This window comes from Pongo pygmaeus, chromosome 8 (genome assembly GCF_028885625.2).
Source record: "Pongo pygmaeus isolate AG05252 chromosome 8, NHGRI_mPonPyg2-v2.0_pri, whole genome shotgun sequence".
Classification (NCBI taxonomy): Eukaryota; Metazoa; Chordata; class Mammalia; order Primates; family Hominidae; genus Pongo; species Pongo pygmaeus.
The window spans coordinates 15134937-15162278 of NC_072381.2; the positions used below are offsets into that span (position 1 = coordinate 15134937).

The 27342-nt window shown below is 45.5% G+C and overlaps 2 pseudogenes; both read right to left on the reverse strand.

Annotated features, from left to right (window-relative positions):
• Nucleotides 1–1902: 1902 nt before the first annotated feature.
• LOC129044969 (olfactory receptor 7E24-like) lies at nt 1903–2598 on the reverse strand (annotated as a pseudogene).
• Nucleotides 2599–2643: 45 nt separating this feature from the next.
• On the reverse strand, nt 2644–20609 carry LOC129044970 (olfactory receptor 7E24-like; annotated as a pseudogene).
• Nucleotides 20610–27342: the final 6733 nt, after the last annotated feature.

Here is a 27342-nt window from a genome sequence, read left to right on the forward strand (position 1 = left end):
TCTACTACCACCCTTGGTTCACACCCTGGGACATTATTTTCCATTTTCTAGCAACACGCCGCTACTAAAGTCACCGGGATATACACCCTGAGATATTATTCGTAATATTGTAGGGGAATGTTAATCATGTTGTCACAGGACTCTACACACTGGGATGTTATTCACAGTATCCTAGCGGGACATTAATAATAATGTCACAATGTGTGTACACCTTGTGGTGTTATTCTTATTCTCCTAAGGGGAGGTTACTTTTATTGTCACACGGGGCAGTTTCCCTGTGATATTATTCATAATATCCTAGAGGGATGTCACCTCTTATGTCACAGGGTTTGTACACCTTGTCAAATTACTTGTATGATCCTTGTAAGATGTCACTCCTCGTATCACAGAGGATGTACACTCTGTGATATTATGGTCCTATTCTAGGGAAATGTGACTTTTAATGTCACAGAGGGTGTACACCTTGTGAAATTATTCGTTATAATTTTGTGGGCTGTTACCCCTAATGTCACACGGGGTGGACACACAGTGATGTTACGTGTAATATTCTATAGAAATGTTACTCGTAATTCACAGGTCCTGTACACCATTCAATATTCTTCATAATATTCCAGGAAAATGTTACTGCTAATGTCACAGGGCATGTAGACCCTGTCATAAAATTCGTAATATCCTAGCGGGAGTTCACTACTCATTTCACAATGCGTGTACACCCTTTGATATTATTCGTATTGTCCTGAAGAGATGTTACTACTGATGTCTCAATGTAAGTACAATCTGTGACATTATTCGTTATATCTTCGGGGGATGTTACTTCTAATGTCACACGAGGTGTACACAGAGTCACACAGTGATAGGAGTTGTAATATTCTATAGACATGTTACTCATAAATCACCGGGGCTGTACATCGTGGGATATTATTCGTAATATTCTAGGGGAATGTTGCTACTATTGTCACAGGGGTGTATACCCTGTGATATGACTCATCGTATCCTGGCGGGATGTTACTACTACTGTCACAATGCCTGTACACCCTGTGATATTATTTGTAATATCCTAAAGAAATGTTACTAGTAAGGTCACAATGCATGTACACCCTCTGATATGATTCATTATATCCTCGGGGGTGTTACTTCTAATGTCACACGGGGTGTACTCCCTGTCATATTATTCGTAATATCCAAGGGGGATGTTATTTTTAATGTCATGGGGGGTGTATGTCATACGTATTCAACGCCTGTGATACTATTCCTAATATCCTAAGGGCATGCTCTCCCTAATGTCACACGGGGTGTACACCATGTGTGTACACCTGCTGTGATATTGGTAATATCCAAGGGGAATGTTACTCCTGATGACACAGGTGGTGTACATCATGTGTGTACACCGCCTGCGTTATTATTCATAATATCCTAGGGGGATGTTTCTTTGAATGTCACAGAGTGTACAAAACGTCACAGAAGGTGTACACCTTGTGATGGGATCTGTAATACCCTAAGAGGATGTTACTCCTAATATGTCACAGGGGTATACATGGTTTGATATTATTTGTAAACTCCTAGAGAGATATTACTTCAAATATCACAGTGGATGCACACACATAGTGTATGCCCTGTGATATTACTCATAATAACCTAGGGAGGTACAACTCCTGATATCACAGTGCATGTACCCTGTGTGTACACCCTTGATATTAGTCATAATATCCAGGGTAAATATTACTCCTCATATCAAACAGTGTGCACACCCTGTGATATTTTTCGTCCTACTTTAGGGAGATATTACTTCTAATATCACAGTGGGTGTACCCCATGTGTGTATACTCTGTGACAGTGTATTCTATACCCTAGGGAGGTATTACTCCTAATATCACAGTGGGTGTTCACCCTGTGATATCATTCTTATTTGATCTTGCTGCCTTTTTTAACCCACACTCCAAAAGGAATGGAACAGATAAGAAGATATTGAGATTCGACCGTGCTGCCGTGCGGCTGCTGCAGGACACTTTTCATACCCCTGTTTCTCAGGCTGTAGCTGAAGAGGTTCAGCATGGGGGTGACCACCGTGTACATCACTGAGGCCACTGCAGCCTTTCTCGGGGAAGATGACACATCTGAACTGAGGTACCCTCCAACGCCTGTTGCATCAAATCAGCAAACAACTGACAGGTGAGACCCACAGGTGGGACCCACAGGTGGAGAAGGCCTTATACTTCCCACCTGATGATGAAACCCTTAGAATGGAGGAAACAATTTCGTAGTAAGAGAAAAGGGTCCCGGAGATGGGAAGGAAACCAAATATGGCAGCAGGGAAATAGATGACGATGTTATTGGTGAAGGTGTCCCAACATGTAAGATGGGGGAGTTGAGAAGGGTCACAGGAGAAATTAGGAATTTCCACATCCTTGAAGCAGGTCATTTGTAAGGCAATCGAGTTGTGCAGCTGGGCGTCTAAAAGACTGAGAAAAAAAAAAAAGACAACAAATCTAGAAAGCCACAGAAACACTGGTTCGTGATGGCTGAATGATATAGAGGGTGACAGGTGGCTACAAACCGGTCATATAGGCCATCACACTCAGGAGCATGTCTCTCTTCCATGCCTCCAAAAATGGCAAAGAGAGACATCTGAGTCAGGCAGCCTGCCTAGGAGATGACTCTGCTGTGAGACTGGATGTCCACAATCATCTTGGGGACCGTGGTGGAGGTGAAACCGATGTCAGGCAAGGACAGGTTGGAGAGGAAGAAGTACATGGGGGTGTGGAGGTGGGAGTCAGGGCTGACGGCCAGGAGGATGAGCAGGTTCCCCAGCACCGTGACCAGGCACGTGGACAGGAACAGCCCAGCAGGGACCAGCTGCCATTCTGGATCCTCTGAGGGTCTAGGAGGAGGCATATACAGACATCTGTTAGATTCTGTGGGTCTCTAGAGATTGGATACCTTTTGCCTAGAAAAGAGGGTTGAGAAATCGGAAACAAGTAAACCAACACCCAGCATCGTGTCTGCATTTTGGATAGAAGCAATTCACAAGTCATGTTTTCAGATTTCAGAGCAATCCCCACTCAGCAATAGTTTGCAGTTCTGACAAACTCAATTGTCTTCTAATGCTTTCATCATTGATTTCTGTGTTATTCACTTCTTGCTGTACACACCTGCCTCAGAGACACTAGATTCAAGAATGTTCCAAGAACCAGATAATCATATATAACAAATTCATAATTACTAGAAAATACAGCCTATCTTTACCAAAGGAAACTGTAATAAAACCATTCTCTCCACTTGAAGAAAAAGGTTATCCTAATTAAAGGAAATTAAGAATTCAAATATTTTATTTTTTTTTAATACATTGATACAAATTCCCTTGATTTAGAACATCTGTAAACACTGTATAACTCCTGAGACCATGACATCTGGAAATGAAATTCAGGTTGATAGTTCATAAGCAGAAAATAGTTCCACAGGCCAGTTAGGTCCTAGTGATTTCATCATTATGTTTTCCGACTTTTCTCCTTCAAGAGAGTAATTGCTTCCTCAAATCGGTGGGTCTTGTTTTAAAATTCACGGAAGCTATAACTCCTGTCCTTGGCTTCAGTGGACTCAGAGTTTTCGTCAGAACGTTTGACCGGACGCGGTGGCTCAAGCCTGTGATCCCAGCACTTTGGGAGACCGAGGAGGGCGGATCACGAGGTCAGGAGATCAAGACCATTCCGGCCAACATGGTAAAATCCCGCATCTACTGAAAATACAAAAACTTCCCCCAGTATGACGGCGTGCGCCTGTAGTCCCAGCTACTCGGGAGGCTGAGGCAGGACAATGGCTTCATCCTGGGAGGCAGAGGCTGCAGTGAGCCGAGATCACACCACTGCACTCCACCCTGGGCAACAAGAGCAAAACTCCGTCTCAAAACACAGAAAACCAAAAACACACGCTCTGTCACACTGACGTCACACTGATGACAGCCAATTTTTGTGAACCAAGGAAGTGTCAATTCAATAATTCACATAGATATTTACTTTGGTTATCTCCTATGTGCCAAGCAAGATATAGGCTCTGGGGAATCAGAAACAAAAGAGACTCACTTGTTCCTCTCACAATACTCAGTACTTACTGAGAGAAGGACAAAAGAAAATGTCCAGTCTGGAATGCAGGAAAACCAGAACTTCGGGTCAGGGGATATTTCCGTTGAACCGTAAGGAGTTCAAGCTGAAAATATTAACGAATGTATCTAAAATTCACTTTGCCTTGACTTTACGCATCCATCACATAGAGATCACGCAGCGGGCACCCATGATCTGTTTCATCGTCGCTCACTTCCACTGGATCCACTAGAAATCCACTCAGATGACAGTGCTGAGTCTCAGAGGATGGACGTCTCACCCCTTGCCATACAGATAAGTAGAAAGGGAGGTATTGAAAATTAATGGCCAGACTCTAAATCCCGGGCAGTATAATTGATGGTCTCCCAACCCTCAAAATGTTGTGGGTTCTTTTTTGTTTTGGTTTTTGTTTCTTTTTTTTGAGACGGAGTCTCCTTCTGTTGCCCAGGCTGGAGTGCAGTGGAGTGATCTCGGCTCACTGCAACCTCCGCATCCCAGGTTCAAGCTATTCTCTTGCCTCAGCCTGCCGAGTAGCTGAGATTACAGGCGCCCGCCACTACGCCCGGCTAATATTTTTCTCTTTTTAGGACAGACGGGGTTTCACCATGTTGGCCAGGCTGGTCTCGAACACCTGGCCTTGTGATTCGCCTGCCTCAGCCTCCCAGCGTGCTGGGATTACAGGCGTGAGCCACCGCGCCCAGCTTCCAAAAGTTTTCAACCAAGTTCAGAGGTCTTAACCACAGGCACATCTGAGGAGCATTTTTGCAATGGTTCCCAGCTTCCTCAATTGGAATGGAAGCCAAACCCCGAATTGATGACTCCTTTGAGGAAGTCGAGAGCTGTAAGGAAAGCCAGGAACAGGGGCAAGGGAGAGATGCATCCCGAATGATCCTGTGCCGATTCTTTTTGGAATCTTTGATGTGATCTCAGCTGCCCTTTCCATACTTGACACAGTGATTGTGGCACCCACTGGTCTAGCTGTGGTCTCCAAGGAACCCCCAAAGGGAAGGGCACAGTGAGCAGGGGCATCGGCCTGAGTGACAAGGATTGGAGGGGGTTGGTTGGATGCAGGGAGAGGACTGGCCAAATGCCATGGGTCTGGCCTTAGACTGCCTGGTTCAAATTGGGCTTCACCCTTTTTGACTTCATCATCTGGTACAAGTTCTATGAAAATGTGTTGCTCCTTTTCTAGTCTGTAAAATCATCATGAAATTGCACTAATAACTGGGAGACTATGCAGATGAAATGAAACAACCTGCATAGGGCACAGAGCTCAGAGGCTGGCCTTTAGGAAGCCCTCAGTCAGGGTTCATGATGCCATGGTGTCTGTCATCATCCTCTTTATCCTCATCATCACCTTCATCATCTTTTTGTTGTTCTCAGGGAATAGTTTAGAGGGCCTCATTCCCTGCTATCGTGGGTGAGATGTCTATGAAAAGGACAACAGTGGGGGAGGGAAGCCAAATTTTGAAAACGATTCCCGAGAGAGACACCCACCACAACCAAGAACGGACACTCCACAGTCTGCTGAGCTGACGGTTTGCACATTGGTCTCCTCCCATCTGCCCACGGCACTCTCCTGTTTGTTCTGAGGATGAGGAAACAAACAAGGCCACCGACCGTCCCTCAGCACTCACTGAACTGCCCTTCCCCACTGCTGGGCCACGACCACGGAGAACAGGTCCACTGTCCTCCCTGCGTGGTGCACGTTGGAGGCTCAGACTCCGTCCTCAAGGCTGGCCAGAAGACAGGGTGAGACATGAGCCTCCTGATACAGGTGACGGGTGTGGAGCCCACAGGACTGCAACCTCACACTGCAGGGCTGGAGGCACAGACTGAGTATTTACTATTCTATGGCCTGGGAGGTCAAGGCACAGAGCTCCTCATTAGCCAGAGTCGCCCAAGTTCCCCAAGCTCTAAGGATTTCCTCATCATCATGCAACAAGAAGAAGAGAGAAGTCAGTGTCCATAGAAGCTTTGGGGCTCTTCCTCTAATCACGAGAGAGCTTGTGTGGATTCTTTGCTTCTTTCTCTTCTTTTACAAGATCCAAGTACTTTAATTTTCATCTTTTATTATGGGAAAATATACCAGGTATAAATGTTAAAAATTATAAATATAGATTATTTCATATAGAATGGCCAGTATAAACATTTACAGTTTCCACTCTTTTTCAGTTTACAGTTTAATCACATTGGGTACATTCACATTGTTTAGCAACCATCACCGCCATCATCTCCAGAACAGTTGTATCCTTGAAAATGGAAATTGCACCCATTAACCAAACTCTCCATTCCTCTCTCTCTCGCCCACCCCTGGGGGCCACCATTGTATTTTGCAACTCTATAAGTTTAACTACTCTAGACACGTGATATAAGAGGAATCACACCGTGTTTTGTTTTTTTGGTTTGTTTCTTTTGGAGACAGTCTTTCTCTGTCGCCCAGGCTGGAGTGCAGTGGTGTGGTCTCGGCTGACTGCAACCTCCACATCGTGCGTTCAAGCGATTCTTGTGTCTCAGTCCCCCGAGTAGCTGGGATTGCAAGCGTGCGCCACCACGCCCAGCTAATTTTTGTATTTTTAATAGAGACGAGCTTTCACCATATTGGCCAGGCTGGTCTCGAACTCCTGACCTTAAGTGATCCACCTGCCTCAGCCTCCCAAAGTGCTGGGGTTACAGGTGCGAGACACTGAGCCTGGTCGTGTTTATCCTTTTGGGATTTATTTATTTCACTGACGAGAATGTCTTCAAGGTTCCTCCGTGTTGCAGTCTGTGTCAGAAGTGCCTGTCTGGTTGTTTGGGTGTTCTTTTTTTTTTTTGGTTTGGGTAGGTTTTGTGTTTCCATGGAGTCTCACTCTGTCGCACAGGCTGGAGTGCAGTGGCAAAATCTGGGCTCACTGCAACCTCCGCCTCCCGGGTTCCAGCGATTCTTGTGCCTCAGCCTCCCGAGTAGCTGGGACTATAGGCACACGCCACCACGCTCGTCTAATTTTGTGCATTTTCAGTAGAGACAGGGTTTCACCAAGATGGCCAGGCTGGTCTTGACTTCCCGACCTCAGGTGATCCGTCCACCTCGGTCTTCCAAGATGCTGGGATTACAAGCGTGAGCCACTGCCCCGGCCAGAAGTGCCTGCCTTTTGAAGGCTGAATAGTCTTCCATCGCATGAATGAACTGCAGTGTGCTTTTTCATTCATCTGTCCACGAACCCTTGGGTTGCTTCCACATTCTGGCTGTTGTGAATAATGCTGCTATGAATTTGGGTGTACAAATCTCTCTTCTACTCCTGGCTTCTAATTCTTTTTGCCAGGTACCCACCAGTGCAACTGTGGGAACATCTGATAATCCAGTTTCTACTTTTCCCAGTACACGCCATAGTAGTTTCCCTGTTCCTTCACGGTTTTACATTCCCTCCAATCAGATTCGAGCATTCCTACTTCCCTCTAGTTTCACCAATGCTTGTTTGTTTATCATATCCATCCAAATGTGTGGTATCACATTCTTGGTTTGATTTGTGCTTCCCTAGGATTAGTGATTTTGAACATCATTTTAGACGCTTATTAGCCATTGCTATATCTTCTTTAGGGACACGTCTACTCGAGTCTTCTGACCATTAGTAATGGGATGCTTTGGGTCTCTTATTGTTCAGTTCTAGCTGTTCTTTTTATATGATGCATATCAGCCTCTTTTCAGACATACGATGTGCAAATCTTTTTCCTAATCCATGGGTTATCTTTTCACTCAGTTCACAGTGTTTGCTGATGTACAAAAGTGTCTGTCATTTAGATGTCATCCAAGGAATCTAATTTTCTTTTGTTGCCTATGCTTTCCGTGTCATATCCGAGAAAGCATTGCCCAATCTGATGTCATGAAAGCGTGGCCAATGTTTTCTTTGAGGCATATTATACTTTCAGCACTTGGGGTTAGGTCTTTGAACCAGTTTGTGTTCAGTTTTGCACCTGGTGTGAGGTAGAGTCCACCTTCATTCTTCTGCGTGTGGAAATCAAGTTTCTCCAACACCATTTCTTGAAAAGGCTGCTTTTCCACCAATGAACATTTTTTTGCACTGCTGTGAAAAATCATTTGAAAATATAAGGGAGAAGTTATTTCTGGGATCAAAAACAAACAACAGACAACAGATAAGGATAGAGTATGGGCTGGGCACGGTGGCTCACACCTGTCATCCCAGACTTTTGGGAGGCCGAGGCATTCTGATCACCTGAAGTCATTAGCTCAAGACCAGCCTGACCCACAGGAAGAAACCTCCATCTCTACTACAAATACAACATTAGCTGGGCGTGCTGGGGCATGCCTGTAATCCTAGCTCCTCGGGAGATGGAGGCAGGAGAATCGCTTGAACGCAGGAGGCTGCGGTTGCGGTGAGCCAAGATTGCATCATTACACTCCAGCCTGGGCAACAACAGCAAAACTCCGTCTCAAAACAAAAAACCAAAAACAAAAAATCCAGCATGATTTCCAGAGCAGAAAGAGAATAGCTGAAAAACCAGCATAATGAGAAAGTTAGGAAGCTTTTTACCAAAGCGTCTGGAATTTGCCATTAATTCTTGTGAACTAAAATTTTCATACTGTGCTATCAAACACTAGAACTCACTTATTCCATCTTTCTGTATTTTGGGACCCAATTATCCACTTCTCTTCATTCCCCATCCCACCCCTTTTCTTCCTAGCGTCTGCTAACCACCTTTATACTTTCCACCTTCCTGAGATTGCTTTTGTGTGTAGGTGTGTGATGGAGTCTCTTTCTGTTGCCCAGGTTGGAGTACACAGGCACAATCCGGGCTCACTGCAACCTCCACCTCCTGAGTTCAAGCGCTTCTTGGGCCTCGGCCCTCCGAGTAGCTGAGACTACCGGCACGCGTCACCACACCCGGCTAATTGTTTGTGTTTTCAGTAGAGACGGGGTTTCACCATGTTCGCCAGGCGGGTCTCGAATTCCTGGACTCAAGTGATCCGTGCGACTCGGCCTCCCAAAGTGCTGGGATTACAGGCCTGAGCCACCACACCTGACAAGGTTTCCTTTTTTCTTCCTACATAGAAGTGAGGACATGAAATATTTGTCATTCTGTGCCTGGCTGATTTCATTTAATATACAGACCTGCAATCTCATCCATTTTGTCTGCAGTGGAGAGGATTTTGTTTTTTCCTTTTTAGGCTGAATAATACTTCACTTGGTGTGTATACCACAGTTTCTTAATTGAAACAAATTTCTAAAGAGCAAATATTTTTAAAATGTCTCCGAATGTGAAACTTCAGGGATACTGTGCCCATTTTATTCTTGTCTATTTCCCATCTTACGTATATGCAAGTGTATAACAAAGCAGCAATCAATATGTGTATAAATCTATAACTTCAACAAATGTAAAATGTAAATGCTAAGAGGTGGCTGGGCACACTCGCTCATGCCTGTACTCCCAGCACTTTGGGAGGCAGAAGCGGGCGGATCACCTGAGGTCGGGAGTTCAAGACCAGCCTGACCAAAATGGAGAAACACTGTCTCTACTAACAATACACACACACACACACAAAAAATGAGCCAGTGATGGTAGCGCATGCCTGTAATCCCAGCTACTTGGAAGGCTGAGACAGGAGAATCACTTGAATATGGGAGGCAGAGGTTGCAGTGAGCCGAGACCATGCCATTGAACTCCAGCCTGGGCAACAAGAGTGAAACTCTGACTCGAAAAAAAGGAAAAAAAAAAAAAAAGGAAAAGAAAGAAATAGAAAATGCAAAATGGTAAGAAAAAACAGCATGATAAACATTTGTACAGTGTTGATGGACAATGCATTTAAAGATAATATTTGAAGAAACCATATTACAATTAATTTCTCTTCTTACTCATTGGAGCTTGATGCCTCTAAAAACTTCTTCATTGGAATCACCTCTGGTGCTCTAAAAGAAAAAAAAAAAAATCCACATACTCACACAGGTGCAAGGAAATCAGAATCTCAGGTATTGAGACCCAGGCCTCATCATTTGTAATCTCCCCAGGTGATTTGACTCAAAGCCAAGATTGAGGAATGGCACCATGGATCTCTACAAATAACCTGCCTAAATAGATTCTCTAGAAGCAGTTTATAAAGAAATTCCACATAAACTCTGGAAGAGGATATGAATTTGATGTACAGTACGTCCTCACTTAACATCTTTGAAAGTCTCTTGGAAACTTCACCTTGAAGCAAAATTATGTAGAGTGAAACCACTTATTTTTCACCAACAGTATAACTACACAACTTTGAACAACCAATGGTGTTGCAGGACCTCCTGTACATTGTTTCCATAAAGTCAGTTTTCAGGGAATTCCAAAATGAAGTGAGGACTTCGTGTATATAAAAAGATGGTTGTGATTCCACCTGGATGACAGGGTTATTGCTCAGAAACTAAAGGAGGCCGCCCAGGTATAGAGGATTCTGTCATGAGGTTTCTGCTAAACAAAGGATCCCAGAATACTCGCCCATTCCAGTTAAAGGCGTAACGAAGAAAGCAATATTCACAAAGGAAATGCGGAAAGGAATAAAAGCCATCAAGCCACAAAAATAATGTGACTAAGGGGCAGGATTTGCAGATGTAGAGATTGAATGTGGTTGCCCTTTCTCACCCACACAAGAACAAGGAAGGAACAGGTCATGAGATTCGACTGTTCTGCTGCGCAGCCTCCGCAGGGCACTTTGTATGTCCCTGTTTCTCAGGCTGTAGATGAAAAGGTTCAGCATGGGGGTGAGCACAGCGTACATCACTGACGCTACCACACCATTCCTGGGGGGTGGTGACACAGCTGAAGTCAGGTACATGCCAATGCCTGTTCCATCAAATCGGCAAACAACTGCTAGGTGAGGGCCACAGGTGGAGAAGGCTTTATACTTCCCATCTGACGATGAAATCCTTAGAATGGAGGGGACAATTTTATAGTAAGACAAAAGGATCCCTGAAATGGGAAGAAAACCAAACATAGTACTATCGAAATCTATGAATATGCTATTGATGACGCTGTCAGAACAGGCAAGTTTGAGAAGTTGAGGGGGTCACAGACAAAATTAGAGATTTCCACATTCTTGACGATCGTGAATTGTAACACAATCCAACTGTGCAGCTGGGAATCCAACAGGCTAAGGAAAAAGGACACCAAAATGAAGAAGACACAGAGGGAGGATTCACGATGACTGGGTAGTGCAGAGGGCGACAGATGGCTGCAAAGCAGTCACAGGCCATCACAGGCAGGAGCATGTCTTCTACACCTGCAAAAAGGACCAAGAAAGACATCCGTGTCAGGCAGCCCGCGTGAGAGATGACTCTGCTATGCGACTGCATGTCCACAATCATCTTGGGAACCGTGGCCGAGGTGAAACCCATGTCAGCCCAGCACAGGTTGGAGAGGAAGGAGTACATGGGGGTGAGGAGGTGGGAGTCAGAGCAGACAGCCAGGATGCTGAGCAGGTTCCTCAGCACCATGACCAGATACATGGACAGGGACAGGGACAGCAAAGCGAGGACCAGCTGCAGTTCTGGATCCTCTGAGAGTCCCAGGAGGAGGAATTCTCAGATCCCTCTGAGATTCCGTGGCTCTGTGTGACTTGGACACCTTGAGAAGGAAAGAGGATTGGAAAAGATGAAAGATACAAACCAGCCCTTAATGCTGTGTGTATATTTTGGATGCAAGCAATTCACAAAGAACATTTTCACACTTGAGGACCATACACCGTCAGCAATGTTTCTCAGTTGTGACAAACCCAAAAGTCTCAGAATTATTACATGATTTACTTTTTTGCTATTCAACTCCTTCTGTACATACTACTTTAGAGAAAATCCACTGAAGAATGTTAGAAGACCAAAACGTCATATATAACAAATCCGTGATCTCAGTAAAATGCGGCCTACTCTTTTCAGAAAAAATACAATGCAATGAAGATGCTCTTCTCTCTTTAAGAAAAAGATCTCAGTCTAATTGAAAGAAATTAAGAAGCCGTGAAATACACTCTATTTTATTCTGACACCGTGCTACAGATTCCTTTGATGTAGAATATGTAAAAGGATGATACAAGAGCTAGGACCGCATTATCTAAAAACGAAATCGAACCTTAGAGTTCTCAATCGGAAGACCTTTTCACATGCCAGTTACTTTTCACATTTATTATCATCCTTAGGTTTTCTGACATCATTTCTTCATAAAAGTACATGCACACTCCAATATGGGAGCTGTGTTTCCAAGTGAATTGAATATATACCTCTTGGCCCAGCGCCATGGCTCACACCTGTAATCCCAGCACTCTGGGCGGCCGAGGCCGATGGATCACCTGAGGTCAGGAGTTCCAGACCAGCCTGGCAAACGTGGTGAAACCCCGTCTCTAGTGAAAATTTTAAAAAAATTAGCCAGGCGTGGTGGCGGGTAACCCTAGCTACTCGGGAGGCTGAAGCAGGAGAATCCCTTGGAACCTGGAAGGCAGAGATTGGACACCCTGTGATAGGATTTTTGATATCCTAGGGAGATATTGCTCCTGACAGCAGAGTGGGCGTACACCCTGTGATATTATTTGTAATATCCTAGAAAGATATTGCTCCTAGTATCACGGTGGCTGTACACCCTGTGATATTAATTGTAATATCCTACAGAGATATGTCTTCCAATAATACAGTGGGTGTACACCCTGTGATATTATTCATAATATATTATGGAGATATGATTCCTGATATCACAGTGAGTGTACACCCTGTTTGTACACGCTGTGATATTATTTGTAACAACTTAGAAAAATATTACAGCTAATATCAAAATGGGTGTACACCCTGCGATGTTCTTTGTTATCTACTCGGTAGATGTTACTCCAAATATCACAGTGAGTGTACACCATGTGTGTACACACTGTGAAATTATTCATAATACCCTAGGAAGATATTACTGCTAATATCACAGTGGGTGTACACCCTGTGATAGTATTCATCATATCCTAGAGAGACATTACCTCTAATATCACAGTTTCTGTACACCCTGTGGTATTATTCATAATATCCTAGGGAGATATTATTCCTCACATCACAGAGCGTGTACACCATGGGTCGACACCCTGTGATGTTTTTCGTCATATCCTAGGGGGATATTACCCTTAAAGTCACAGTGGGTGTTCACCACGTGTGTACACAGTGAGATGTTACTCGTAATATCCTAGGGAGAAATTATGCCTAAAGTTACACTGGGTGTACACCATGTGTTTCTGTTCTCTGATGCTACTCGTAATATCTTAGAAAGGTATTAGTCCTAGCGCCACAGTGGGTGTATACCATGTGTGTCCACTCTGTGATGTTATTTGTATTTTCCTAGGGAGATTGTTCTCATAACATCACCGTGGGTGTACATCATGTATGTACTCCCTGTGGTCTTATTGGTTATGTCCTGGGTTGACAGTACTCCTAATATCACCGTGGGTGCACACCATGTGTGTATATTCTGTGATGGTATTCGTAATATCCTAGGGAGATATCACTCCTGATGTCATAGTGGGTGTACAGCCTTGTGATATTCTTGGTTCCATCCTTGGGACATATTCCTCCTGTTATCACAGTGGGTGTACACCCTGTGATAGCATTTGTAATACCCTAGGGAGATATCACGGTATACCCTGTGATATTGTTTGGGACATTTGAGGGAGCTATTTCTCCTAAAGTCAGAGTGGGTGTACACCCTTTAATATTCTTCCTACTATCACAATGGGTGTACACCCTGAGTGATATTTTTTTCTAATATCCAGCGGGGGAGAGGATGATATTGCTTCCAATATCATGGAAGGTGTACACCCCCTTGTGATATTGTTCCTAATATCCAGGGAAGGAGAGGATGACATGATTCCCAATACCACTGGGGGTGTACCACCTCCCGCCGGGATATTGTTCTTAATAAACGTAGGTGGAGAGAATGATGTTACTCCTAATACCCCCGGGGGTGTACACCACCCCTGTTTGGAAACACCCCCTGTGGTATTGTTCCAAATGGCCCGTGAAAGAGTAAATACGACTCCCATTATCGCAGCGGGTGTTCAGCCCTGATGATATTGTTTTCTGACATCCAGTTAAGGAGAGTATGCTATTACTCCCAATAACGCAGGGGTTGTACACCTTTTTGTGTTATTGCGCCCAATATCCAGGAAAATAGAGGACGATAGTACTCCCAATATCGAAATAATTGTACAGCACCCCTGTGACATTCTTCCTAATATCCAGAAAGGAAAAGAATGAGATTTCTCCCAACAGCGTAGGAAATGTATACCCGCGCTGTGATATCTTTCCCAATATCCAGGTGGGGAGACGATCATATTACTTCCAATGTCGCAGTGTGTGTACACCGCCTCTGTGACCTCGTTGCTAACATCCAGGTTTGGGGAGGATGACATTACTCCCAATATCGCAGGCGGAGTCCACCCCCCCCGTGACCTTGTTAGTCATTTCCTGGGTGGAGAGGAGGATATTACTCCCAATATCGCAGGGGGTGTACACACCCCTGTGAAAATCTTCCTCATATCCAGCGGGAGAGAGGATGATATTACTCCCAGTACCGCAGGGGGTTTACACAGCCCTGTGATACTCTTCCTAATATCCACAGGGAGAGAGGACGATATTACTTCCAATATCGCAGGTGGTGTACACAACCCTGTGATACTCTTCCTAATATCCACAGGGAGAGGGGATGATATTACTTCCAATACCGCAGGTGGTGTACACAACCCTGTGATATTGTTCCTAATATCCAGAGCGAAAGAGGATGATAGGACTCTCAATTTCGCAGGGGGTGTACACCCCTCCTGTCCTATTGTTCTGAATACCCTGGGAGGCAGAGGATAAGGTTACACTGAATATCGCAGGGAATGTACACCCTCCCCCTCTGATATCCTTCCTAGTATCCAGGGGAAGAGGGGATAATTGTACTCCCAATATCGCAGAGGCAGTGCACCCCACCTGTGATATTGTTCCCAATACGCAAAGGGGGAGAGGATGATACTATTCCCATTATCACAGGGGTGTTCACATCCCCAGTGACATTTTTCCTGATATCTAGGGGAGAGACAATTACATGACAGCAAATGTCACAGGGTCTGTACATCCCTTCCTGATATTGCTCCTAATATCCAGGGGGGAAGTGAATGATATCGAATATGAAAGGGGGTGTATAACCTCCACCCCTAAGATATTGTTCTTAATATTCTTGAGGGGACATGATGATATGACTCCAAATATCACAGGGGTTGTTCACACTCCCCCTGGGAGTGGGACACAAGCATTGGTTTTTGTTTTTAAAAAGTGAAAGCAAAATCTCTCCCAGGTTATTTAAATGGTTAAAAAAAACAACAATTGAGATTGAAAACTATTGCCCTAGATTCCTGCTTTCTATAGAGGGACGAGCCCAAATCCAGCCATCCTCTGGCTGCCACCTGTGGGACTGGATCCCAGATGAGTACTTGGAACACACAAAAACATTTTTTTTTTTTTTTTTGAGACAGAGTCTTGCTCTGTCGCCCAGGCTGGAGTGCAGTGGCACGATCTCGGCTCACTGCAAATTCTGCCTCCCGGGTTCAAGTGATTCTCCTGCCTCAGCCTCCTGAGGAGCTGGGACTCTAGGTGCCCACCACCATGCCTGGCTAATTTTTGCATTTTTAGCAGAGACAGGGTTTCACCATGTTGGCCAGGATGGTCTCAAACTTCTGACCTCAGGTCATCTGCCCTCCAGGGACTCCCAGAGTGCTGGGATTACAGGCATGAGCCACCGCACCCCACCCAAACTGATTATTTTATTGCAGTAAAGACAAAACCGATTTTAGTGCCCACCTGTGATAGGCTGGCTTTTGCTTATAGGATTATAACATCCTCAGTAGAAAAATTCTGTGAACCTGCGATCAAAGTCCAGTTTTTACAAGAACAAATATTGAGATTAATGATGTGCAAGATATGTCAGGGCCAGAAGGGACCTGTAGAAGGAAATCTATTTTCTGACCTATTTCAAACAACTATCAAATTTTTACTGGCAGCACCAGGTAAGTAATAGTAGCTCCACAAATCAATTAAATTCATTCATTCATTTATTTATTTTATTTATTTTTTTTGACATGGAGTTTCACTCTTGTCACCCAGGCTGCAGTTCAATGGCACAATCTTGGCTCGCTGCAACCTTTGACTCCCAGGTTCAAGCCATTCTCCTGCCTCAGCCTCCAGGGTAGCTGGGATTACAGGTGTGTACCACCACACCCAGCTAATTTTGTATTTTTAGTAGAGATGGGGTTTCACCATGTTGGCCAGGCTGGTCTCAAACTCCTAACCTCAGTTGATCCACCCGTCTTGGCCTCCCAAAATGCTGGGATTATGGATGTGAGCCACCCTGCCCAGCCTACTTAGTTAAATTTAGAGCACTAGCAATAGATAGTCTTAGAACAAGCAGAAGGTAGTTTTGTTCTTTCTCAAGTGGCAGAAGCAGACATGGGTTGTCAAAAGCAAAAGGAGAGTTTCATTAGTCCATTTTCATGCTGCTAATAAAGACTTTAATGGACTCAGTTTCATATGGCTGGGGAGGCCTCACAATCATGGTGGAAGGCAAAAGGCACGTCTTACATGGCAGCAGACAAGACAGAATGAGAGCCAAGCAAAAGTGGAAGCCCTCGATAAAACCATCAGATCTTGTGAGACTTATTCACTACCATGAGAACAGTATGGGGGAAACCGCCCCCATGATTCAGTTATCTCCCACCGGGTCCCTTCCACAACACATCGGAATTATGGGAGCTACAATTCAAGATGAGATTTGGGTGGGGAAAAAGCCAAATCATATCAAGAGTAAAGGAAAGAATTAACAGGGTAGAGCTGAGATTGCTGTCTTTAGAAAGGCGGGCTGGCAGGGCTGGCCCTCCACTGGCACTGGGCAACTGAGATCTCAGGGGTGTTCTCACCATTCCTGATAAGAGTGGCTCACACCGCTTAACACATGTGTACAAACAATCTGATTTATGTCACTCTCCTGAGAGCCTGAAATTTTGGTGCATGCTAGGCAGAGGGTACCTATGTAACCAGCCCCAAATAAAAATCCTGGCCACTGAGTCTCTAACAAGCTTTCCTGGTGGACACCATTTCACGTGTTGTCACAACTTGCTTCAGGAGGAACTGAGCATGGCCTATGTGATTCCACTGAGACAGGACTCTTGGAACATTGAGCCTTGTTTCCTCTGGAGCCCACGCCATGCTCCTTCTCCTTCTGCTCATTTCCTTTGGACCTTTTCACTGTAATACACCATAGCCACAAGTCCAGTGAGCCCTCCTCTTAAACCATCAAATCTGGGGCTCATGTTGGGGACCCCAGATGTGCAGAGCATAATGAGTTGTTCACTAGAGTGCATCAAAGTACAATCATAAGCAAGATTAGTATCAGAGCAAAGGAAAGCCGAGGTCAGCTAGGGCTCACAGGTAGAAGCAATCTGCCACAAGCAGGCCTTGGCTCAATGCAAGGGACTCAGGTCGACTCTCCTCTGCTCTCTGCAGATCTCCTACAGGAAATGGATGTCTGGTGCAAGGGGAAGATGGTGTATATTTTTTATGTTTAGCTTTATTCATTTACTTTTTGTGAGACAGAGTCTCACTCTGTCACCCAGGCTTGAGGGCAGTGGCACAATCTCTGCTCACTGCAAACTCCACCTCCTGGATTCAAGTGATTTCATGCCTCAGCCTCCTCAGTAGCTGGAACTACAGTCAGGCACCAGCACGCCCAGCTAATTTTTGTATTTTTAGTAGAGACAGGGTTGCTCCATGTTGGCCAGGCTGGTCATGAACTCCTGACCTCAAATGATCCACCTGCCTCAGCCTCCCAAAGTGTGGAGATTACAGGCATGAGCCAACATGCCCGACGATGTATATTTTTTTAAATCAGGAAACATGAATTTAAGACTCAATCCCTTGGGGACCACGTGTGGTGGCTCATGCCTATAATCCCAGCATTTTGGGAGGCCAAGGAGGGAGGATTGCTTGAAGACAGGAGTTTGAGGCCAGGTGTTCAAGGCCAGCCTGGGCAACATACTGAGACCCTCTCTACAACGTATATAAAAATTAACTGGGCATGGTGTTGTATACCTGTAGTCCTAGCTACTCAGAAGGCTCAGGCAGGAGGATCCCTTGAGCCAAGGAGTTGGAGGCTGCAGTGTACTATGACTGCCCTACTACACTCCAGCCTGGGTGGCAGAAAAAGACCCTGTGTCTTAAAAAAGGAAAAAAAATAAGACTCAGCCCCTTGAAGTGCTGCTGCTGTGTCACCTCCTAAAAGTCCCCAATAAGCTCTTGTCTACCGAGACTTAGTGCAGTTTTTAAATCTGGTATCTTTTCCAGCATCTGCAATGTGGCTTCCCACTGGTCCCAGGGTACCCAGTCCAGTGCCAATAATTGGCTGGGTCCTTGATTGCAGAAGGACTGCCTATAAGAAAGTTCTGAACAGTTTTTTGTACATGATATCAGTTCCTCAGCCTTGCAAATCTAGAAAACACCTGTGTACATGGAAAGTGGAAAGTTCAGGGCCAATTTCACCTTTGTAGGCTGTTGACACCCCTGTTCTCAGAGGCCGCATCCATATTACATGCAATATATAAAAATGTCCCAAGTCCACTCTCCCAAAAGAATTTTTTTTTTTTTGAGAGTCTCGCTCTGTTGCCCAGGCTGGAGTACAATGGCAAAATCTTGGCCACCGCACCCTCTGCCACCCAGGGTCAAGCGATTCTCCTGCCTCAGCCTCCCAAGTAGCTAGGATTACAGGTGTATGCCACTAAGCTGAGGTAATTTTTGTATTTTTAGTAGAGATGGAGTTTCACCATGTTGGCCAGGCTGGTCTCAAACTCCTGACCTCAAGTGATCCATCCGCCTGGGCCTCCCAAAGTGCTGGGATTACAGGAATGATCCACCGCACCCGGCAAAAGTCTGTTTTCTTATACCTTCTACCAGATTAGGAGCTCACAGAGGAAAAACCTACCATGTCTTTGTGCCCCTTAGTGCTCTACTTCTTGCGTGGATGGGTAAATAAGCAAATGAATACATCATCCATTCTACTCATTAGTAAGAAAAGACGATTCTGTTATTAAAACTTTAATAGAGCCCTATTAAAGGGAAGATGAATTTGTTACCAGAAAGAACTGGAAAAAATTAGATACTCTTTTTTTCTTTCATTTGGAAGTGACACGTGCTCAAAAGAACATTCAGACTGGGTGCGGTGGCTCACGCCTCTAATCCCAGCACTTTGGGAGGCCGAGGCAGGCGGATGACCTGAGGTCAGGAATTTGAGACCAGACTGGGCAACACCGTTAAACCTCATGTGATTATTAATACTAAGTGTCAACTTGACTGGATTGAAGGATGCAAAGTATTGTTCCTGGCTGTGTCTGTGAGGGTGTTGACAAAGGAGATTAACAGGGAAGTCAGTGAACTGGGAAAGGAAGACCCACCCTCAATCTGGGTGAGCACCATCTAATCGGCTGCCAGCGTGGCTAGAATATAAACAGGCAGAAAAATGTGAAAAGACTGGACCAGCCTAGCCTCCCAGACTCCATCTTTCTCCCATGCTGGTTGCTTCCTGCCCTTGAACATCAGACTGCAAGTTCTTCAGCTCTGGGACTCTGACTGGCTTCCTTGCTCCTCAGCCTGCAGATGGCCTATTGTGAGACCTCACCTTGTCATATGTGAGTCAATTCTCCTTAATAAACTCACCTTTATACATACATCTATCCTATTAGTTGTGTCCCTCTAGAGAACCCTGACTAATACACCCCAGCACTACTAAAAATACAAAAAAAAAAAAAAAATGAGCTGGGCATCATGGAGGGCACCTGTAGTCCCAGCCACTCAGGAAGGAGGCAGGAAAATCACTGGAACCCAGGAGGCAAAGGTTCCAGTAAACTGAGATCACACCACTGCACTCCAGCCTGGGCGACAGAGTGAGACTCAGTTTCAAAAAGAAAAAAAGGAAAAACATCCCACAGGGAATTCTATAACTTGTTTTTCAAAGTGCTACATGCATTAAGTTTCTCACTAGCGCTTTATTCTTGGCCCAGGAGGTGATTTTCGAAATGCTTCTCAGAACGCAACAAAATCAGAAAGTTCTTAAATTCGGAGAAGTGTGGTAATGAAATCTGGCCCCATATTTCTGCTTCCAGCAAAAAACAACTTCCTTAATTCTGATGCCTATCAATAAAGAAAAGTTTTTTGTTTTCTTTTTTAGACAGTCTTACTTTGTAGCCCAGGTTGGAGTGCAGTGGTACAAACTTGGCTCACTGCAACCTCCACCTCCCAGGTTCAAATGATTCTCATGCCTCAGCATCCCAAGAAGCTGGGATTACAGGTGCCCACCACCACACTGGGCTAATTTTTTTTTTTAAGTAGAGACAGGGTTTCACCGTGTTGGCCAGGCTGGTCTCGAACTCCTGACCTAAAGCGATCCACCCACCTCGGCCTCCCAAAGTGCTAGAATTACAGGCCTGAACCGCTGCAGCCTAGCCATGAAAAGTATTTAACTCATGTAGCAATTTTACTTATTGTGGATTTTATAACAAGTAGGAAAAATGACTAGAAATCCATGGTTCCCTAATTTTTAAGGCACATATTTGAATTTCTGGACTGACTTCATTGAGATAACGGGTGACTGTAAAGGGGAAATCCTTTGATGACTTCAAATCTAGGCATATCCGCAACATCATTTCCTTTCTTATCATTATTTGCAATATATATAGTAAGAGAGTGCAAGGGAAGGATTGGATAGGGAGAGAAACAGAAAGAAGAAGAGAAGGAGGAGAGAGGAAGAAGAAAAAGGAGAAGAAAGAGGGGAGGAGAAGAGAAAAGAAGAGGAAGAGAAGGCAGAGAGAAGAGGTGATGTCTTAGTCTGTGCTGCTATAACAGGTTACCCAAGACTGGGTAATTTATAACGAATGGAACTCTATGGGCTCACAGTTTTGAAGGCTGGGAAGTCTAGTATGAAGGCACCTGCAGTTTGGGCATTCTCATTGCAAGATGGTACATTGAACGTGCGTCCTCCAGATGGGAAGAAGGCTTTGTCTTTGTCTTCATAGGGTGGAAGATGAAAGGGCAAAAAGAGAGACCCTTTTATAAGGGCATTAATCCCACCCATCAAGGCAGGGCCCTTACCATCTAATAGTTTTCCCAAGGGTCCTATCTCTTAATATTACAAAGGCAATTAAATTTCAACATGAGTTTTGAAGGAGACAAATGTTCAAACTATAGCAGGTAGGGAGAAAGGAAGGAAGGAGGAGGAGGAGGGGAAATAGACAGATGGGTTAGGAGGAACTTTAGCAAAAGAATCAGCTCTGCCAGGTGGAGATGCAAACTACCATGAGAGAAAGAGGTGAGGGAAGGAACTTCCTAGAGGAAAGGGCAGACTCCACCCTTTTTTTTCTTAATTTTTTTTTTTTTTTTTTGAGATGGAGTCTCGCTCTGTCACCCAGGCTGGAGTGCAATGGCAAGATCTTGGCTCACTGCAACCTCTGCCTCCCAGGTTCAAGCGATTCTCCTGGGTTCAAAAGATTCTCCTGCCTCAGCCTTCTGAGTAGCTGGGATTACAGGCTCCCACCAGCATGCCCGGCTAATTTTTGTATTTTTAGTAGAGATGGGGTTTCGCCATGTTGCCCAGGCTGACCTTGAACTCCTGACCTCAGGTGATCGGCCCACCTCGGCCTCCGAGAGTACTGGGATTACAGGAGTAAGCCACCGCGGCCAGCCGACTCTACCCTTTTTGAACATTATTAGAACTTCTTTGATGGGCAAGAAAGGATACTAAGGAACTCCAAAAAGAAATACAATGAAGAAGGAAGGACAAGGCCCTACTGGGATCTGAGGCCTTCACAGCAGGACCCAGATGATGATGAGAGAAGACTGTCCCTTTGCAGGGTGAGCTGAGGCTGCAAGTGGTCTGTGGCCCAGCCACTTTGGTCTTGCAGGTGTGCTCTGTGATGGACTCATCAGTTACGGTCTTGGGAGCTCACGGTGGGTTCCGCTGTGGCCTATGCCGAAACCAGAGAGTATCTTCAAGAGCCCATAAAGAAGCATAGGACTGCATGGTAGACAGTTTTCATTTTTTCTTTCCTTTTCTTTTTTTTTTTTTTTTTTTGAGACAGGTCTTGCTCTTGCTGCCCAGGCTGGCATGCAGTGGCACAATCTCGGCTCACTGCAACCTTCATCTCCCGGGTTCAAGCAGTTCTCCTGCCTCAGCTTCCCTAGTAGCTGGGATTACAGGTGTGCACCACCACACCCCACTAATTTTTGTATTTTTAGTAGAGACAGGGTTTCGCCATGTTGGCCAGGCTGGTCATGAACTCCTGACATCGCGATCCGCCCACCTCGGCCTCCCAAAGTGCTGGGATTACAGGCGCTGAGAGTTAAAAGGCTGGGGTTGTTCATTGAACTCCCATAAGTAGGAGTTTGCTAGCAGAGAAGGCAGTGGTGAGTAGGGGAGAGGCATTCTAGGAGCATAGAGAAGCAAAGTTAGAGAAAAGGAAGCAACGGATCAAAGAAAACCTGGTATATTCGGAGTGTGACTTCCAAATCCCAAGGATGGTGCCAAAGAGCACTGTATTCGGCTGTTCTTGCTTTGCTATAAAGAAATACCTGTGACCGGGTAATTTATCAGAAAAGAGGCTTATTGGCTCCTGGTCCTGCAGTCTATACAGGAAGGGTAGCTCTGGCATCTGCTTCTAGGGAGGCCTCCAGAAGCCTTGACTCATGGAGGACGGTGAAGTAGGAAAAGGCATGGATCACACAGCGAAAGCAGGAGCAAGAGAGAAAGCTGGATGGGGAGGTGCCATAGCTTTCGAACAACCAGATTGAGAACTCACCGTCTCTGAGACAGCACCAAGCCACGTAGGATCCGGCCCCTTGACCCAAACACCTCCCACCAGGCCCCACCTCCAGTAGGGGGATGACATTTCAACATGAGATTTGGGTGGGGACAAACACCCAAACTATATCAAGCGCCACCTCCTGTGCTCCAAGTTTTCTTCCCAGTCAAAAGCATTTTACGCTATCTTCTCGGGGCTCTGCATTGGGATGCCATGAGGAAGCAGAGAGGTAGATCTGGCTCTTGGGGAGAAAGGGGAGCATGGGCAAATGGCGTGCTATTTCCACCTTAGAAAATGACCAAATCGAAGAGCATCAAACAAAAAGAGCCTGAGGTTTTGTAGCCTGACACTCTCCGCAGTCTCCTTTCATTGCTCACGTTCTCCTTGAATCTCACACCAATCTCACGAGGCAGCTGAAAAAACCTAGGCCCAGAGAGGTGTGTGGTTTACCCATGGCCTCCCAGGGGCTGAGTGAGTCTAGATGTTAGCCCAGCACCCCACAGCTGTATATGCCTGCAATGAGAAACCAGCAAAGGAAACTGCACACGGCCTGCTAAGAAGGTCCTGGCCCAGACGCTCATTAACTGTACACTTAAGTCACATTATTGTCTTTACATTTAACTGTGGTTATAGCTATTTCCTGGAGGTCAAATCCTCTAAGAATTTTTATTTATTTATTTTTAAAGATGGGGCCAGGCGTGGTGACTCATGCCTGTAATCCTAGCACTTTGGGAGGCCAAGGTGGGTGGATCGCTTGAGTTCAGGAGTTCAAGACCAGCCTGGGCAAAATGGCGAAACCCCATCTCTACTAAAAATACAAAAATTAGCTGGGCCTGGTGGTGAGTGCCTGTAATCCCAGTGATTTGGGAAGCTGAGACAGGAGAATCGCCGAACCTGGGAGGTGGAGGTTGCAGTGAGCTGAGATTGTGCCATTGCACTCCAACCTGGGCAACAAAAGCGAGACTCCATCCCCCCAAAAAAGAGAAATGGGATCTCACTCTTGCCCATGGTGGAGTGCAGTGCCACAACCACAGCTCACTGCAGCCTCAGACTCCTGGGATCAAGACATCCTCCCCTCCTTGGCCTCCTGAGTAGCTGGGACTACTGGTACATACCACTGTGCCTAATTTTTAAAAATTTTTGTAGGGATTGGGGGGCCTTGCTATGTTGCCCAGGCTGGTCTCGAACTCCTGGGGTCAAGCAATCCTCCCTCCTCAGCCTCCCAAAGTTCTAGGATTACAGCCTCTCAGAATTTTTAAAAGCAAGAATTGTAGGCCAGGTGCAGTGGCTCACACCTGTAATCACAACATTCTGGGAGGCTGAGGCGGGCGGATCACAAGGTCAAGAGTTTGAGACCAGCCTGACCAACAAGGTGAAACCTCGTCTCTACTAAAAATACAAAAATTAGCCAAGCATGGTGGCGCGTATCTGTAATCCCACATACTCGGGAGGCTGAGGCAGGAGAATCGCTTGAACCTGGGAGGCAGAGGTTGCAGTGAGCCAAGATCGTGCCACTGCACTCCAGCCCGGAAGACAGAGCGAGACTGTGTCTCAAAATAAATAAATCAACAAACAAACAAACAAACAGTCTTGAAATCGGCCGTAGCAAAACTACAATTGCAGATAACATTAAAAAAAAAAGAGGTGCATATTGTAAATCCGACAGCATCCACTAAAACAAGAAAACAAAGAGCTATGGCTAATAAGGCAATAGAGACATACAGAACAGTTTTTAATACTTTTATTTTTAACTTTAAAGAATTATTATCATAGAAACCGGCTGCAGTGGCTCACACCTATAATCCTGGCACTTTAGGAGGCCAAGGCAGGCGGATCACCTGAGGTCAGGAGTTTGAGACCAGCCTGGCCAACATGGTGAAACCCCGTCTCTACTAAAAATACAAAAATTAGCCAGGCATGGTGGCGAGCACCAGTAATCCCAGCTACTCAGCAGGCTGAGGCAGGAGAATCACTTGAACCTGGAAGGTGGAGGTTGCGGTGAGCCGAGATTGCACCACTGCACGCCAGCCTGGGTGACAGAGCGAGACTCCGTGTCCAAAAAAAAAAAAAGTGTAAGTCACTAGTTTTAACTGTGGAGTCTGGGCACATCACATCAGAGGCCTAACCCACAGCTAGATGGCTTCCTAGATGAAACACGACCCGTTTGTTTTGAGCTATCCACAGGCAGCAGAGTGTCTGAGTGCGATGAAGGAATAGTATAGGAAATCTTATATTGCTGGTAGAACTTAGCCTGAATTCTCTACGTATGCGGATGCGAGGCATTAAATTTTCACAGCCTTATTAATGTTAGCTCTGTTCTTTATATAACTGGCAGCAACTTCAGCCAGGAATAAGAACAGCCAAGTGTTCTCTGTACTGCCAACACAAAGAGCCTCAGGCCAGGAATGCTGCCTGGATGAACCAGGAAAAACCCTGCTTCAGCCCTCGGGGCAGACTGCAGGTGCTTGCGAATTTTGGGCTTGGGGTTGGAGGCTGCCCAACACCCTGGGAACCCACTTCTTGCATTAGTGTGACCCAGATGCAAGACATGGAATCAACGGAGATCATTTTGGAGTTTTAAGATTTGACTGCCCTGTTGGATTTTGGACTGGCATGGGGCCTGTAGCCCCTTTGTTTTGGCCAATTTCTCCCATTTGGAATGGCTGTATTTACCCAATGCCTGTACCCCATTGTATCTAGGAAGTAACTAACTTGCTTTTGATTTTACAGGCTGATAGGTGGAAGGGACTTGCCTTGTCTCAGATGAGATGTTGGACTGTGGACTTCTGAGTTAAGACTTTGGGGGACTGTTAGGAAGGCATGATTGGTTTTAAAATGTGAGGACATAAGTTTTGGGAGGGGTCCAGGGTGGAATGATAGTGTGTCCCCACCGAAATCTCATCTCGAATTGTAACTCCCACAATTCCCACATGTTATGCGAGAAACCCAGTGAGAGGTGGTTGAATCAGGAGGGTGGGTCTTTCCTGCACTATTTTTGTGCTAGTGAATGAGTCTCATGAGATCCGACCGTTTTAAAAACGGGAGTTCCCCTGCGCAAACTCTCTCTTTGCCTGCTGCCATCCATGTAAGATGTGACTTGCTTCTCCTTGCCTTCCACCATGACTGTGAGGCCCCCCCAGCTATGTGGCACTGTGGGTCTGTGAAACCCTTTTCCAGTATAAATTACCCAGTCTCAGGTATGTCTTTATTAGCAGCATGAAAATGGACTAATGCAGAGACATTGCAGGGGAAACAGCAGGGATGTGTTAAAATTCACTGGGAGGGCATGCGGGAGAATTGATGAAATATAGGTTCCAAGAGCATGGATCAGTCATTTGGGCTGTTAGTACCCGTACTGCCCTGAATTCTTGCAAATATATTCAGCATCTTGACTGGGAATTGCACCTCAGGCTGGGTGCAGTGGTTCACGCTTATAATACTAGCACTTTGGGAAGCTAAAGCAGAACTGCTTGAAGTCAGGAATTCGAGACCAGCCTGGGCAACATAGAGAGACCCTCATCTCCAAAAAGAAATTTTTAGAATTAGGCAGGTGTGGTGGCGTGCATCTCTAGTCCCAGTTACTCAGGAGGCTGAGGTGGGAAGATTGCTTGAGCCTGGGAAGTTGAAGCTGCAGTGAGCTATGATAGCACCCCTCCATGCCAGTCTGGGTGACAGAGCAAGACTATGTCTCTCTAAAAAAAAAAAGGGAATTGCAACTCAAAGAAAAGCTAGTTTAAAAATCTCCCTAGAAGATTGCATGTGTGGCTGGGTGCCATGGCTCATGCCTGTAATCCCAGCACTTTGGGAGGCCAAGGCAGGTAGATCACCTGAGGTCAGGAGTTCGAGACCAGCCTGGCCAACACGGTGAAACTCCATCTCTACTAAAAATACAAAATTAGCTGAGTGTGGTGATGCATGCCTGTAATTCCAGCTACTTGGGAGGCTGAGGCAGGAGAATCATTTCGACCAGGGAGGCGGAGATTGCAGTAAGCCGAGATTGTGCCACTGCACTCCAGCCTGGATAATAAGAGGAAAACTTTGTCTCAAAAAAAAAAAAGAAGATTGCATTTGTAAGCGACTTTTGAGATGCTGAACTAGCACCCTTTCTCCATGATTGTATCTTTACTCATTGTAAGCATACGGACAGCTGCTGCTGGAAAGAGTCCTGTCTGTATTTTAGCTAAGAGTCTCCCAGAAGAAGACAACATTTCAGGAGCTGGCCAACAGCAAGACTGTGCAGTCATCAGTTCGGAAGACAAGGCCCCACAGGGAGAAGTCTATATCCCCTAAGAAGAAGGGCATAACTTACGGTGATTTGTTAAGCAAAACTGATCCTCATCTTATGAGGAACCAAAGAGGTCCCCTGTGCCAAGGTAGGTATACTTTCTG